Genomic DNA, 18,161 nt, shown 5'->3' with positions numbered 1-18,161 from the left:
CCAAAGTCAAGACTGTGGGTATCATAATTTCATTTCTGCAGTAGTTTCCATAGTGATAGTCACAGTGAGAATTTGAGAAAGTTTCTGATATAATATAAAGAATAATATATGTTGTAGACCTTCTTATACAATATATGCCACACATGGCTGGTTTCAAATGCAATCTAACAAAACTCCTTATCTGCTTCACAGCATACCCAGCAATAATACTTACAGATCATGTAATCCTTTACAAAGCATTTTTTATACTAAATTACCTACAGAGATCACTAAGATTAATCTTCTCAATAAAAATACCAGATAAACAAAGGAAAACAATTAGAAACAACCTAAAGATATCACAAACATGAGTCAAAAATAGATAAAATGTATTCAGCATCTATAGTCATTACCAGTCTAAAATAATTCTGTCACTATATAGCATTTGCAACATTATATATTAGACAAAGAGACTCCAGGTAAGACCAAAATTGCTCCATTAAAGATGTTGTCCAGTCTACTATTACTTCCCACGAGGTTTAGAATGGAGTGACTTATACACTATTTCAGTCCTTGGGAGTTTAATGTCTAAGAGTCAATGATGACATCTCACATGAAGAATACGGAGATTTTCAGGAAATTAATGAATATGAGAGAAAAACAGATAAGAATATAAATGTTTAATCTTCTTAATTTAATTCATATCTTAAGGTAGACCAGGGTTTCAGACAATAGCACTGCCTGGAAATGAACTAATGTGATGATAGTCTGATCATTATTAGAATATTTTGAAAAAAACTGGCTTAGAAGCCAAAGGATACAATGTTCAGATATAATACCTTGAACACAGTCATGAAAATTAGCTGCCTACAGTATATTACTTAAACTCTAAAAGCAGGAAAATAAAAAACTAAAGATAAATCATATATAATTTTGTAAACACAGAAAATTCCATTGACTACACTTCTAATCAAATTCCTTATGATTATATAGTGAAGGTGACAAATAGATTCAAGGGATTAGCTCTGACAGACAGACTGCGTGAAAAACTATGGACAGAGATTTGTGACATTGTACAGGAGGCAGTGATCAAGACCATCCCCAAGAAAAAGAAATGCAAAAAGTCAAAATGGTTGTCTGAGGAGGACAAATAGATGAGAAAAGAAGAGATGTTAAAGGCAAAGGAGAAAAGGAAAGATATACCCATCTGAATTCAGAGTCCAAATACTAGCAAAGAGAGATAAGGAAGCCTTCCTAAGTGACCAGTGCAAAGAAATAGAGGAAAACAATAGAATGGGAAAGACTAGAGATCTCCCCAAGAAAATCAGAGATACCAAGGGAACATTTCATGCAAACATGGGCACAATAAAGGACAGAAATGGTATGGACCTAACAGAAGCAGAAGATATTATGAAGAGGTGGCAAAATTACACAGAAGAACTACACACACACACACACACACACACACACACACACATAATCTTCATGACCCAGATAACCATGGTGGTGTGAGCACTCACCTAGAACCAGACATCCTGAGGTCTAAAGTCAAGTGGGTCTTAGGAAGCATCCCTAGGAACAAAGCTAGTGGAGGTGATGGAATTCCAGTGGAGCTATTTCAAATCCTAAAACATGATACTGTTAAGGTGCTACACCCAATATGCCAGAAAATTTGGAAAACTCAGCAATGGCCACAAGACAGGAAAAGGTCAGTTTTCATTCCAATCCCAAAGAAAGGCGATGCCAAATAATGTTCAAACTACCACACAATTGCAGTCATCTCACACGCTAGCAAAGTAATGCTCAAAATTCTCCAAGCCAGGCTTCAGCAATGTGTGAACCAAGAACTTCCAGATGCTCAAGCTAGATTTAGAAAATGCAGAGGAACCAGAGATCAAATCGCCAACATCCGCTGGATCATCAAAAAAGGGAGACAGTTCCAGAAAAACATCAATTTCTGCTTTATTGACTATGCCAAACCCTTTGACTGTGTAGATCACAATAAACTGTGGAAAATTCTGAAAGAGATGGGAATACCAGACCACTTGAACTGCCTCCTGAGAAATCTGCATGCAGGTCAAGAAGCAACAGTTAGAACCAGACATGGAACAACAGACTGGTTCCAAATTAGGAAAGGAGTACATCAAGGCTGTATATTGTCACCCTGCTTATTTAACTTCCATGCAGAGTACATCATGAGAAATGCCAGGATGGATGAGGCACAAGCTGGAATCAAGTTTACCAGGAGAAATATCAATAACCTCAGATATGCAGATGACACCACCATATGGAAGAAAGCAAAAAGGAACTGAAGAGTCCCTTGATGAAACTGAAAGAGGACAGTCAAAAAGCTGGCTTAAAACTCAGCATTCAGTGCTCACTTTGGCAGCACATACACTAAAATCGGAACAATACAGAGAAGATTAGCATGGCCCCCGAACAAGGATGACATGCCAATTCATGAAGCGTTCCATATTTTTTGGACATCTTATCTTTGACAAAGGAGGCAAGAATATACAATGGAGAAAAGGCAATTTCTTTAACAAGTGGTGCTGGGAAAACTGGTCAACCACTTGTAAAAGAATGAAACTAGAACACTTTCTAACACGATACACAAAATTAAACTTAAAATAGAATAAAAATCTAAATGTAAGACCAGAAACTATAAAACTCCTAGAGGAAAACATAGGCAAAACACTCTCTGACATAAATCACAGCGGGATCCTCTATCACCTCCCACAGTAATGGAAAAAAAGCAGAAATAAACAAATGAGACCTAATTAAACTTAAAAGCTTTTGCATAATGAAGGAAACTATAAGCAAGGAGAAAAGACAGCCTTCAGAATGGGAGAAAATAATAGCAAATGAAGCAACTGACAAAGAATTAATCTCAAAAATATACAAGCAGCACATGCAGTTCAATTCCAGAAAAATAAATGACCCAATCAAAAAATGGACCAAAGAACTAAACAGACAGTTCTCCAAAGAAGAAATACAGATGGCTAACAAACACATGAAAAGATGTTCAACATCACTCATTATCAGAGAAATGCAAATCAAAACCACAATGAGGTACCATCTCATGCTGGTCAGAATGGCTGCTATCCAAAAATCTACAAGCAATAAATGCTGGACAGGGTGTGGAGAAAAGGGAACTCTTACCCTGGGAGAGTGGGAATGCAAACTAGTAAAGCCATTATGGAGAATAGTGTGGCGATTCCTTTAAAATCTGGAAATAGAACTGCCATATGACCCACCAATTCCACTGCTGGGAATACACACCAAGGAAACCAGAATTGAAAGAGACACGCATACCCCAATATTCATCGCAGCACTGTTTACAATAGCTAGGACATGGAAGCAACCTAGATATCCATCGGCAGATGAATGGATAAGAAAGCTGTTGTACATATACACAATGGAATATTACTCAGCTATTAAAAAGAATGCCCTTGAATCAGTTCTAATGAGGTGGACAGAACTGGAGCCTATTATACAGAATGAAGTAAGTCAGAAAGAAAAACATCAATACAGTATATTAACACATATATATGGAATTTAGAAAGATGGTAACAATGAACAGCAAAAGAGACACAGAAATAAAGAACAGACTTTTGGACTCTGTGGGAGAAGGCAAGGTGGGATGATTTGAGAGAATAGCATTGACACATGTATATTAACATATGTGAAATAGATCTCCAGTCAGGTTTGATGCATGAGACAGGGTGCTCAGGGCTGGTGCACTGGGATGATGCTGAGGGATGAGAAGGGGAGGGAGGAGAGAGGGGGCTTAGGGATGGGGGACACATGTACACCTATGGCTGATTCATATCAATGTATAGCACAAACCACTACAATATTGTTAAGTAATTAGCCTCCAATTAAAATAAATTAATTAATTTAAAAAAAAAACACCTCAGCATTCAAAAACTAAACCATGGCAATACTGCCATCACTTCATGGCAAATAGAAGGGGAAAAAATGGAAACAGGGAGAGACTTTATTTTCTTCAGCTCCAAAATCACTGAAGATGGTGACTGCAGCCATGAAATTAAAAGACGCTTGTTTCTTGGAAGAAAAGCTGTGACAAATCTAGACAGCATATTAAAAAGCAGAGACATTACTTTGCCAACAAAGTCCGGCTAGTCATGTACGGATGTGAGAGTTGGACCATAAAGAAAGCTGAGCACCAAAGAATTGATGTTTTTGAAGTATGGTTTTGGAGAAGACTCTTGAGAGTCATTTGGACTGCAAGGAGATCCAACCAGTCCATCCTAAAAGAAATCAGTCCTGAATATTCATTGAAGGACTGATGCTGAAGCTGAAACTCCAATACTTTGGCTATCTGATGTGAAGAACCGATTCATTGGAAAAGACCCTGATTCTGGGAAAGACTGAAGGCAGGAGGAGAAGGGGAGGACAGAGGATGAGATGGTTGGATGGCATCACCCACTCGATGGACATGAGTTTGAGCAAGTTTTGTGAGTTGGTGATGGACAGGGAGGCCTAGTTTGCTGCAGTCCATGGGGTTACAAACAGTCAGAAATGACTGAGTGACTAAGCTAACAATTCTAATGAAGACTGTTATAACACTGCCAATGCTGTCATACTTTGTCACAAGCACCATTAAATTTAAGAAATTTAAATAAAGAATTTGAATGAAATTAATAGAACTTAATGTTTGTGGTCTATGGAATCGTAACACATTATTTTCCTTGTTTTTTCATTCATTTCCTTCCTTCCCTTTTTTTTCAGTCAATAAATATCTATAGGGCACTTGTTATTTGTTGAGGATTTGCAATTTGCTGTTCGGGAGTAAGCATGATGAGTAAGACTTGGGTTCTGCCCTCAAAAAGGTCACAGTGGAGACTTCAGGCAAATGAGCAGACATTCTCAGATGAGGAGAAGGTGTGATAATGGAGAGGTGAGGGATGTATATAGTTGCCTCACTGTTCACTCCTCTAGCTTCAGTTCCCAGTAGCCTGCTAAGGACACAATGAACAGATTTGTTTCTCTACTATATGTGTGTGTGTGTGTGTGTCTGTGTGTGTGTGTGTGTCTGTGTGTGTGTGTGTGTCTGTGTGCGTGTGTGTGTACTGAATAGTCAAAGCTATGCTTTTTCCAGTAGTCATGTATGGATGGGCAAGTTGAACCATAGAGAAGGCTGAGTGCAGAAGAATTGATGCTGTCAAACTGTGGTGCTGGAGAAGACTCTTGAGAGTCCCTTGGACAGCAAGGAAAACAAATCAGTCAATCCTAAAGGAAATCAACCATGAATATTCATTTGAAGGACTAATGCTGAAGCTGAAACTCCTATGCGTTGGCCACCTAATGAGAAGAGCATTGGAAAAGACCCTGGTGCTTGGAAATATTGATGGCAGGAGGAGAAGGGGGTGACAGGCAATGAGATGGTTGGATGGCATCGTCAACTCAATGGACATGAGTTTGAGCAAACCTCAGGAGAAAGTGAAGGACAGGAAAGCCTGGTGTGCTGTGGTCCATGGCATCACAAATAGTTGGACACAACTTAGCAACTAAATAACAAATATGCCAAGTAATACAGGGCTTACATAAAATAAAGGAATGGAAAGTATTTGCTACTTAGTATCTGGGCTTCCCCAGGAAGATGACAAGAGTGAGCATCAACATTCTAGGAATCAGTGAACTAAGATGGACTGGAATGGGTGAACTTAACTCAGATGACCATTATATCTAATACTGTGGGCAGGAATCCCTTAGAATAAATGGAGTAGCCATCATAGTCAACAAGAGTCTGAAATGTAGTACTTGGATGCAATATCAAAAACAACAGAATGATCTCTGTTCGTTTCCAAGGCAAACCATTCAATATCACAGTAATTCAAGTCTATGCCTCGACCAGTAACACTGAAGAAACTGAAGTTGAAGGGTTCTATGAAGACCTACAAGACCTTCTAGAACTAACACCCAAAAAAGATGTCCTTTTTATTATAGGGGACTGGAATGCAAAAGTAGGAAGTCAAGAAACAACTGGAATAACAGGCAAATACGGCCTTGGAGTAGAGAATTAAGCAGGCAAAGGCTAATAGAGTTCTGCCAAGAGAATGCACTGGTCATAGCAAACACCCTCTTCCAACAACACAAGAAAAGACACATGGACATCACCAGATGGTCGACATCGAAATCAGATTTATTATATTTTTTGCAGCCAAAGATGGAGAAGCTCTACACAGTCAGCAAAAACAAGACCAGGAGTTGTCTGCAGCTTGGATCATGAAATCCTTATTCCCAAATTCAGATTTAAATTGAAAAAAGTAAGGAAAACTACTAGACCATTCAGGTATGACCTAAATCAAATCCCTTATGATTATACAGTGGAAGTAGAAATAGATTTAAGGGAATAGATTTGATAGACAGAGTGCCTGATGAACCATGGATGGAGGTTCGTGACATTGTACAGGAGACAGAAATCAAGACCACCCCCAAGAAAAAGAAATGCAAAAAAGCAAAATGGCTGTCTGAGGAGGCCTGGCAAAGTGCTGTGAAAAGAAAAGAAGTGAAAAGCAAACGAGAAAAGGAAAGATATAAGCATCTGAATGCAGAGCTCCAAAGAATAGCAAGGAGAGTTAAGAAAGCCTTCCTCAGCGATCAGTGCAAAGACATAGAGGAAAACAACAAAATGGGAAAGACCAGAGATCTCTTCAAGAAATTACAGATACCAAGGGAATATTTCATGCAAACATGGGCTCAATAAAGGACAGAAATTGTAGGGACCTACAAGAAGCAGAAAATATTAAGAAGAGGTGGCAAGAATACAGAAGAACTGTACAAAAAAGATCTTCATGACCCAGATAATCACGATGGTATGATCACTCACCTAGAGCCAGACATCCTGGAATGTGAAGTCAAGTGAGCCTTAGGAAGCATCACTACGAACAAAGATAGTGGAGGTGATGGAATTCCAGTTGAGCTATTTCAAATCCTGAAAGATGACGCTGTGAAAGTGCTGAACTCAAGATGCCAGCAAATATGGAAAACTCAGCAGTGGCCACAGGACTGGAAAAGGTCAGTTTTCATTCCAATCCCCAAAAAAGGCAATGACAAAGAATGCTCAAACTACTGCACAATTGTACTCATCTCACATGCTAGTAAAGTAATGCTCAAAATTCTCCAAGCCAGGCTTCAGCAATACATGAACCTTGAAATTCCAGATGTTCAAGTTGGTTTTAGAAAACGCAGAGGAACCAGAGATCAAATTGCCAACGTCTGCTGGATCATAGAAAAAGCAAGAGAGTTCCAGAAAAACATCTATTTCTGCTTTACTGACCATGCCAAAGCCTTTGACTGTGTTGATCACAATAAACTGTGGAAAAGTCTAAAGAGATGGAAATACCAGAGCATCTGACCTGCCTCTTGAGGAACCTATATGCAGGTCAGGAAGCAACAGTTAGAACTGGACATGGAACAACAGACTGGTTCCAAATAGGAAAAGAGTACATCAAGGCTGTATATTGTCACCCTGCTTATTTAACATATATGCAACATACATCAAAAGAAACGCTGGGCTGGAGGAAGCATAAGCTGGAATCAAGATTGCCAGGAGAAATATCAGTAACCTCAGATATGCAGATAACATCGCCTTTATGGCAGAAAATGAAGAAGAACTAAAGAACCTCTTGATGAAAGTGAAATAGGGGAGTGAAAATGTTGGCTTAAAGCTCAATACTCAGAAAACTAAAATCATGGCATCCGGTCCCATAACTTCATGGCAAATACATGGGGAAACAGTGGAAACAGTGGCTGACTTCATTTTTCTGGGCCCCAAAATCACTGCAGATGGCCACTGCAGCAATGAAATTAAAAGACACTTACTCCTTGGAAGGAAAGTTATGACCAACCTAGACAGTATATTTTAAAAAGCAGAGACATTATCTTGCCAACAAAAGTCCGTCTAGTCAAGGCTATGGTTTTTCCTGTGGTCATGTATGGATGTGAGAGTTGGACTATAAAGAAAGCTGAGGAATCGCTTTCTTCACACCATCACCAAAGAATTGATGCTTTTGAACTGTTGGAGAAGATTCTTGATAGTCCCTTGGACTGCAAGGAAATCCAACCAGTCCATCCTAAAGGAGATCAGTCCTGGGTGTTCATTGGAAGGACTAATGTTGAAGCTGAAACTCCAATACTTTGGCCACCTGATGCAAAGAGCTGACTCATTGGAAAAGACCCTGAGGCTGGGAAATATTGAGGGCAGGAGGAGAAGGGGGTGACAGAGGATGAGATGGTTGGATGGCATCACTGACTCAGTGGACATGGGTTGGGTAAACTCCAGCAGTTGGCAATGGACAGGGAGGCCTGGCGGGCTGCGGTTCATGGGGTCGCAAAGAGTTGGACACTACTGAGCAACTGAACTGAACTGACATGGGCTTCCCCAGTGCTCACCGGTAAAGAACCTGTCTGCAGTGCAGGAGATGGGGGCAGGTGATGGCAAAGAGATCCAACCAGTCCCTTCTAAAGGAGATCAGCCCCGGGGGTTCTTTGGAAGGAAGGATGCTAAAGCTGAAACTCCAATACTTTGGCCACCTCATGCAAAGAGTTAACTCATTGGAAAAGACTCTGATGCTGGGAGGGATTGAGGACAGGAGCAGAAGGGGATGACAGAGGATGAGATGGTTGGATGGCATCACTGACTCGATGGATGTGAGATGAGTGAACTCCAGGAGTTGGTGATGGACAGGGAGGCCTGGCGTGCTGTGATTCATGGGGTTGCAAAGAGTCAGACACGACTGAGCGACTGAACTGAACTGAACTGAATAAGTATTTGATCCCTGTGTCAGGAAGATCCCCTGGAGAAACGAAATGGCAACCCACTCCAGTATTCTTGCCTGGAAGATCTCAAATCCCTGTGGTGACAAGAGTCAGACACAACTGGGCAACTAAATAGAAACAACAAATGAAAGTATCATTGAGCCCTCTGCCCAATTACTTTTAGGTTCATCTCAATCACAAACAGATCATCTCTTTCATCTGATATCTCTTCCTTTAACCACACACCAGCCAGTAGGTAGTCATCACAAGACAGTACAATACCATAAAAGACAATATACTTTGATGGATTCTAGACTTAAATCTGGACTCTATCACTCACTAGCTTTGTGATCTTAGAATAATTATTTAAATAGTCTGTGCCCTCAGCTTCCTCATCTAACTTGCTAATTATAGGCTAGACACTATACCATTATAGGGAGGATTGCTTAAATTAATATATGTAAAACATTTAGGGCCTGCCACATAATAAAGGCTCAATGATACAAATCACTGTTGTAAATCATTATTGTCTAGGAACAATAGAGAATGCAATGGAATAAATGAGTACTTCTTTTCCACAGCTACTGAAAAGCACAATGTTATGATGTAACTGTAAGATATAACTGTAAAATAATATCTACTACACAGGTTACTGTGATAACAAAATAAGACAATTAAGAAGAGACCAGCAACAATGTCATGTTCATAAAAGTTGCCTGATAAATGATAATTTGAGAACATTTTTAAAAGTATGAATATCTTCCAAACCAATTCAAGAAGAGTCTGTGGAATACAGAAGTGAACTGATATCACTCTGAATAGAAACAGAATGTGTAACCATAAGATTATATGAAGTCAAATATGTAAGATGTAATTATTATGTGTATCCACAAGTTTGATCATGAAAACAGCAGTCACATAATAAAGCCAAACATAAACTGATCTCTACAGATATGCTATTAGCATGATGGGACAAACTCAGCCATGATTTGGCGTCCGTACCTCATTTGTCCAAATGATCTCTTCTTTAGTTCATTATAAATAGCTTAAGTGAGACAGTTAGTAACCAATTCTCTATTTGTGTAGTTAGTGTAGACAAATTTATACGTCTACAAAGAAAAAAGGCTTTGGAACCTAGGGTGGTAAGAGTGTGAAGGAAGGCAAATGAATCTTGCTTTGTCAAAGGAAGCACCTCTGATAGAGGTATAACTTTTTGCTTCTATTATTTCCTACATCTAAAATGGATACTTTTTCAACACATGACTGCATTTCATATGATGGGATATCTAAATTTTCTACTTTAAGTAAACAGAAAAACTCATTTTTAAATATTTTTAGAGAATAATTTTTCTTATGTACTACCTTTTTACTCAAGCTGTGAAATGTCCCAACTGCTCCTTTCTTCATATTTTTTAAGGTGAATTTTTCAGAACAATTTCATGAAGAGGAAATTGCTTCACAAGCTAGGAAGATATGAATCTGTTCTTTCAGAATAGTGAGTGTATAAATCCTTTTTATTGAAGAAGTGTTGTTAAAGTTCTATATGTAAGACGACAGTACAGTATTGATTTTGGTAACACTGATACAAAAGCAGTATCTTTAGGTAAACATGTCATATTCTTCCTAATTTTCTGCCTTTGCTGTTATGTTTCCTTCAATATAAAATGCAGGACTCCTCACTCATGTTCCTCTTCTGGCAAATTCTTGGGCATTCTTCAGAATGGAGCTTAGGTATCTCTCCTCTTGAGAAGCCTCCCTCAACTACCTCATTTTCTCCTCTTAAAGGTAATTCATTTACTTCATATACCCACATTTTCATCTTTTACCAGATTTTTTAAACTGTATCCCCAAATAGCTGATATGTCTCAGAAGATAAATTTTATTCATTCAAAAAACACTGAGCATCTGTAAGTCATGAGAAACTGATGGCTAGAAAAACAGACATAGATACTTCCTTAGGGTTAAACATAGATACCTGCATATTAGGGTTAAGCAAACATTTCACTCTAAAGATGAAGATGAATTATAATAGCACAGAGCAATGGGATCGGGAGATCAGGGAATTCTTGCTGCCATCACAGGGATGAGTAGGAGTTACCCCCAAGCAAGGAGACGAAGGGAGGAGGCAAAGGAAACAGATGTACAGATGCTAGGAGATGGCAGGAGGCTCAGAGGTTGAAGGCTTTGAAGGGCGCTGGTGCCTGGAGCAGGAACTGATGGGGAGGGTGGCTGACAAGGGCTGAGAGACTACAGATTTAGCCTGGGACTTCCAGCAGCTAGCCATACCAGGTGCTCAAAAATGTTTGCTGAATAAATAAATGAATAATAATAATAAAGACTATGCACTTGCTTGGTTTTTGAGGGTTTATGTTATTTGTATCTTGGGAAAATTAAACATTTTACAGGGTAATTTACTTCACATTACTATAAACAGGAATATTTTTGCCTTGTTAAGACCTTCCCCTTTTCATATATTTAAAAGTAATTTAGAGAATTATAATTCAGATTTAAATACAGTATATAAAGTATTTATGATGCAGCTAACTTGAAAAACATACATCTTAATGTACATCTGCTTCCAGAGGAAATATTTATAATATTTACCAAGTTTCTCTGTGGATTCCAAGAAGATGTAAATTGTACAGTCTCTTTAGGAGAAAAATGATCCTCATTTTCCACATAGCCTTACCAAATGAATGCCCCAAAAGACAGCTTGGCACTAACCATTTCTTTTGTCGGCACTACTGGATTCCCATAATATATACTGCCCAAGAAAAAGGAACACTTCCCCCTGATTGATGAAATCATTATAGACATTTCCCATCACAAAATGATTCAGTCATGAGGCAAAGACACCTAAAAATAAACTCTCAGGGAAGACAAATTCAAGAATCAAGAAGGAATTTCAATGTTCCTTTGCACTGCAAGAGCACTGGACAAAGAGGCCTTTCCAGTTCCTATCATGTTAGGAACAAATTACATAATCCTGATCCCATCATTTAACTGGATTAAGTCTCTGTTTTCTTATGTTAAAGGCAAGGTTATATGATCAAGTGGTCTCTAAAGTGGGCCATGGTCCAGTGTCCTCCTCACATGTTTCTTAAATATTATGAGATTATCAAAGGAAAATTCTTAAGAAAAATTATAAATACCACATTCAGTTTAAGGAGTTGATAAAGAATCACCAAAATTTTAAACTATAAAGATTTTTTTTTTTAATGAGAAAAGTGCATCTTTCAATAAATTAAACAGAGTCTGAACCCAATAGTGAGACCTCTCCTAAAATTTCATTAGTAACATGGAAACCCTTATTTTAATGTGAAGAACTTGAAAGAAATCCAACTCACAGTCATAAAAATGGTAAAATATTTGACAACCTTCATCTGGTCCAGGATGTCCAGCTACATTAAGTGATGAGGATATAGAATGTTTCCAATTCCTTCACGCTGTATTTCTTGGCAATCTGACTTAATTTTGAACTAAAAAGTCATTAAGAAAGTTATTTAACTCCAATTTTAAATGTTACAAACTGACCTCCTCTACCTACACCTCAGCCAGAAATTCCCATTTAGTTCTATCTTTATCATCTCATTTTAGCCTCCTGCACAGAAAACAGCAAACTCCTTTTTGAAAGTGTACTGGAATAAAACAGGGGCCAGAAAATATGGCCTATATCCTGTCACTGTTACTTGAAGGATGTGGGTTTGGGTAATCCACCTAATCTGTCTATGTCTACCTTCTTCATCCAGAAAATGAGGTAATATTTACCTTAGAATCATGAGAATTGAATAATGTCTATGAAGAGCTGAAGCCCAAATATATATTCAAAAGAAACTTATGCATTCCCTTAGACATTCTGCTTGTTGGTGTTCCTACTCACCACAACACCTCCGTACCTGGTATGTGTCTCTTGGGAATTAAGTCTTTTGGCTTGTATTTTGTTTGTTGCTACCCAAGCTATAAGCCAGAATTACCGAATCGTACAGATATTCACATTTTGCTAAGTTAGTATTCAGAAATATTTCACTAACTTTCCTAAGGCCCTAGAACTCCAAAGATCTACTGACTACTCTTTAGGTCAGATTTTTTATTTCTGTCATCCTGTATCTCTCTGCCTCTAGAGTCTAGATCCCTTCTCTACCAGTATCTTTATCTTCATTCTTTCCTTCGAACACCCGGCATAGAACCTTACTATTACTTACTATCCAGAGTATAATTTTATTTTCAATATGACTGGATATCTCAAATCATACTATTATATTTCAGTCATACTATTTTCCAACAAGAGTCAAATGAAGTGCAGACTCTTGAAAACAATAACAGAAATAATACTATCTTAAAAGTCAAAAAGATCTGGGTTCCAATCCTGCCTCCTCATTTACTAATGTGACAAGTCAGAACTGTTGTGAACCTCACCTCCTGAATCTATACAAGTGGATTTATAACGTTATTAGGAGGACCAGAAGAGATTAAATATCTAGAGTCTGCCTAAGTATTTGTAAAGTAGTAACTGCTTAATAAATGTTACTTCCCCATCTCCTTTAATACTTAACAACAACAGCATTCTCTAACATTCTTTATTAACCAATAAAGAAAAGATCAGTGCCGTTATGGTGACTATCTTTCTCTGTTTTTTTTATTTGGTTAAACTTATTTACACAGCTGTCTACCCCTGTGAGTCTGTAAAACTTTCGGATTAGTGCACACCTTTATTCCTCTCTCAGTTCAGTTCAGTCGCTCAGTCGTGTCCGACTCTTTGCAACCCCAAGAATCGCAGCATGCCAGGCCTTTCTGTCCATCACCAACTCCCAGAGTTCACTCAGACTCACATCTATCGAGTTGGTGATGCCATCCAGCCATCTCATCCTCTGTTTTCCCCTTCTCCTCCTGCCCCCAATCCCTCCCAGCATCAGAGTTTTTTCCAAGGAGTCAACTCTTCGCATCAAGTGGCCAAAGTACTGGAGTTTCAGCTTTAGAATCATTCCTTCAAAAGAACACCCAAGGCTGATCTCCTTTAGAATGGACTGGTTGGATCTCCTTGCAGTCTTTCTGCATCCCTATAATACCTAGCACAATGTCCAGCAAGTAGCAGAGGGTTAATATTAAATGTTAGATAAATAAATTACTGTAGTTACCATCTCATTTATCTCCCACTCATGCCCCAGTGGGCACTCACATGCAACCAATGCTTTTTAAAACTTCACAGTATGAACTTCTTAAAGATAATATCCAATAACATATTCTGTTCCCTAGACTATTTCTCACACATGGTAGGAGCTCAAACTTGTTAATCTGACTTAAGTAATCTTGCCAATGAATTAAGAGTATTTTTCACAGCAGTGACCTGCCATGCTAAGTTGCTTCAATCATGTCCAACTCTTTGCAACCCGATGGACTGCAGACCACCAGGCTCCTCTCTCCATGGAATTCTCCAGGCAAGAATACTGGAGTGGGTTGCCATGCCCTCCTCCAGGGGATCTTTCCAACCAAGGAATCGAACCTGCATCTCTTATGTCTCCTGCATTGGCGGGCATGTTCTTTACCACAAGCACTACCTAGGAAGCCATTTCCCAGCAGTAGAATGCATCATAAAAAGATAATGAATTTTTAAAATTATTATGATTTATTAACTTGATTATTTTGATTTATGCCCGAGAACTTGAAATGATGATTTTAAAATGCATATAGGATATTAAGATTCTCAATATTCATTATTTATTATGAATCTTCTCTCTGAAAGTCAAGCTTCATACAACCTAATTATCACGCACTTATTGTGTGTGAAAACATCCTCAAGTATTTTTTTTCCAATCAGTTCATAATTGCTTGTACTAATAGCTACTACATATTTTATTAATTTAGAATTGACATAATCTATCATTATATTTAAAAACTAAGAAAACATTGCTGACAATCTGTTGAGGTAAGAAGGAAAGCATGAGAGAGAAGGGAGAAAAGGAGAATAGGAAACTGAAAGAAAGAGGTGAAAGTATTGAGAAAAAAGGGGAAAAAGGACAGAATAAAAAGGGGAAAATTGATGAGGGTGAAAAAGGTAACAATGAAATGAGGAGGAGGAGTACAGAAATGAAAACGTGAAAAACAAGAAAACAGAACAAAGAGCATAGAAAGGGAAAAATTCTTAGATGCATATGATATTTATTCTATCCATATGTATAAAATTCTAGGATTATGAAATTAGACTATAGTATAAGATAAAATGACTCAGCTGTCTCAAAATGTCTTTTAACCATTTAGCACATTTCAAGCCCAGAAACTGTTGTGCAATTCCAAAACACTTAAATATGAGATCTGGATTTAGATCACAGTCATCTGTTTTGATTTAGCATAAAGGTGACATTACATATACATTACATATTCACATTAATAACAGTGTATACTTTCCACCACTTGTCATGTAGCTTCAAGCCAAATAATAAGCTTAGTTTTATGTCTTTACACAAAATTATTTATCAGTTTGTATTTTCACATATTAGGCTAAAAGAAATAAACCAGTTTCTATTCATAATTAACCTACACTTTATAATAATTATAAAACTCTAGGAATAAGACTGGTTTCCCTAAGAATAAATATTTATAGTACTTTATTGTCACCTACAATGCTGCCTTCTGAATAGCTTCCCATATTTTGTGTATAAGATTTATTTTATAATTCTCTCCTTCTTGAAAATGATATTAATTCTAATTCATGTTGCAGCTCTCATGCTTTGCACAATGCCCAACAATTTATATACATTCAACAAGTTTTTGTTGACTTAATTAATTAATTAATATACCAATGAAATGTTATGGCTTAGGTATACTTTAATTCCTGTGTGAACTAATCTTTTCATGTTTGACACAATATATCTATCCGCTTCCTTCATTCTCAGTACTCAGTTCAGTCTCTCAGTCATGTCCGACTCTTTGCAACCCCATGAATTGCAGCACGCCAGGCCTCCCTGTCCATCACCAACTCCCGGAGTTCACTCAAACTCACGTCCATTGAGTCGGTGATGCCATCCAGCCATCTCATCCTCTTTCATCCCCTCTTCCTCCTGCCCCCAATCCCTCCCAGCATCACAGTCTTTTCCAGTGAGTCAACTCTTCACATGAGGTGGCCAAAGTACTGGAGTTTCAGCTTTAGTATCATTCCTTCCAAAGAAATCCCAGGGCTGATCTCCTTCAGAATGGACTGGATGGATCTCCTTGCAGTCCAAGGGACTCTCAAGAGTCTTCTCCAACACCACAGTTCAAAAGCATCAATTCTTTGGCACTCAGCTTTCTTCACAGTTCAACTCTCACATCCATACATGACCACAGGAAAAACCATATCCTTGACTAGACAGACCTTTGTTGGCAAAGTAATGTCTTTGCTTTTCAATATGCTATCTAAACTGCCTATTATACCAAGCTAATCTTTTTTTATTTTTTAATATTATTGATTTATTTTATGCCATGCAGCATGCAGGATATTATTTCCCTGACCAGCAATCAAACCTGTGGCCCCTGCAATGGAAGCATGGAGTCCTAACCACTGGACCATCAGGGAATTCCTTAATCTTCTTTAAATATTTATTTCATGATGATATTCTCCTGCCTCAAAACATTAAAAAATCACATCCTTTCTGAGGCTTAAAAGTTTAAATGCCTTGAGCTTTCTGTCATTCAATGATAGATTTAAATGTTAACTTTCACTTTCATGAGATTCTTAGCTTTTTGTTTCAAGTATGTGACACTATCATAAACTTTATGAGGGAGATCTTTATAGACTTTGAGGGAAGGAAATGTTTTGCAGTTTATGTTTCAAATTGAATATTTAACATGTGTCAGCAAAATGTCTGCAGAATTTTTTGTTTAATGCATTTTATGGGCTATGGATACAGATAGGCTATTAGACCATCTCAAGATCACTATACTCACAGTCATTACACGATTAGGAAGGACATCTGAGAAATTCAGGTGCAAGCTCAGAGAACACAGAATCAGCTGTGGAAGACAAGCACCTGTGGCAGGTAATACCACACATCCACTCAAGAATTTCCAAGTTCCATCTCCAGTCAACAGCTCACACATCTCAGACAGGATTAGAACACAAACAGGGGAGTAGCTGGTAGCCTTACTCTTAAGGAGATAGTAACAACTGGTGAAAAAGATGGCAAATCAATCAAACCTACTACAAATCTACAGGACCCTCCACCCAACCCATAGTCTAGTAAGCGATAACATATGCACATTATTCTAAACCAATGAGCTGGGGGTGGCTTTTTATGTGACAATAGCTAATTGATAGGAAAACTGTACCTAGAAGTTCAGTACTAACCATTATAACAGAAACCTAAAATATATGGTACTCAATCTACAATGAGGCGGTAGTCAGAGGCTGTAAGTTCTTACAAAAGATAGAAAAATGCAAGAGAATTATTACTAAAAATTGAAAAAGTGCTGGAATTATCATGGATGCTTAAGAAAAAAAATGGTGATGTGTTTTGTAGCAATAAATGTAATACTTTGGCCTATGGTAAATTTAAAGTGAGATAATAAATACCTAATGAATTTATGGACCTTGGCAAGATGACTTTTCAGGTGATATATTCACAATGTCCATTGGTCTTACTACATATGATAAGGCACTTTAATAAAGAGAGAATCAAGAAAGTACTTGTCTATTTGCAAGCCATATTAGAGTGAATATTGAGAAGCCTAGGGTAACTACGTTGGAAAATAAAATTGTTTCTCATCTCTAGTCTTTCCAGCTGGCAAAACATTTTCAAAGTGAAATGATGCCCAAGGACTACAAGCAAGTCAAGGCTATGATTTCAAGGTCCTTTGTTAAGAACTCTAAAAGAATTATGTGGAGTCTAGTGGGGAGAGAAGCAATGAGGACAGGGGCTTCTGGAAATCTTTAAGTTGTGGTCTCACAGATGCCAAATCAGAAAAAAAAAAAAAAAACGGGAAAATAAAGTGTATAAAGAAAACCATTTCTGGAAAACAACTGTGGTTTGGGTTTTGCAGTGGACAGTAAACTATACCAGACCCAGAGAAAGCTCACAAAAGTTTATAGTAAGTTTCATAGGTAAAAGAGCCACCAGCCAGTAATAAAAGAGATTTAAATTGTTCAAACTGCAAAACATCTCTGGGGCTCCAACTTTCTATGAGCAGGAATAAGTCTCAGGAAACTTCTCTGGTGCCAAAATGAACATGAAAAGTGTTGCTCCAAAAGTAGCCAAGAAAAGCAACAGATTAGGAAGGATATTACCACCAGGCAGAGCAAAAACCCCAGAGCAGGCCATGGGGAGCAATGACCTGGAAAGTTACTGTCAGAGGAAAAGTCAGGACCTAATCAAGGAATATTTCCTCTTGTTTTAGAGTTGAGGGACAGGATAATATTTTTCCAG

The 18,161-nt window shown here is 38.0% G+C and overlaps 1 protein-coding gene and 1 non-coding gene across 3 annotated transcripts in view; one reads left to right on the top strand and one right to left on the bottom strand.

Annotated features, from left to right (window-relative positions):
* The window catches only part of DPYD (dihydropyrimidine dehydrogenase), a 922,996-nt gene that overhangs the window by 728,631 nt on the left and 176,204 nt on the right, over positions 1–18,161 (bottom strand). The gene's annotated exons all lie outside the window — the stretch shown is intronic.
* LOC139182338 (U6 spliceosomal RNA) lies at positions 2,353–2,459 on the top strand. The gene has a single exon (XR_011566009.1). It is a non-coding gene; the product is annotated as a U6 spliceosomal RNA (small nuclear RNA).

Source organism: Bos indicus, chromosome 3 (assembly GCF_029378745.1).
Source record: "Bos indicus isolate NIAB-ARS_2022 breed Sahiwal x Tharparkar chromosome 3, NIAB-ARS_B.indTharparkar_mat_pri_1.0, whole genome shotgun sequence".
NCBI lineage: Eukaryota > Metazoa > Chordata > Mammalia > Artiodactyla > Bovidae > Bos > Bos indicus.
This window is presented reverse-complemented; position numbering and strand designations above follow the sequence as displayed.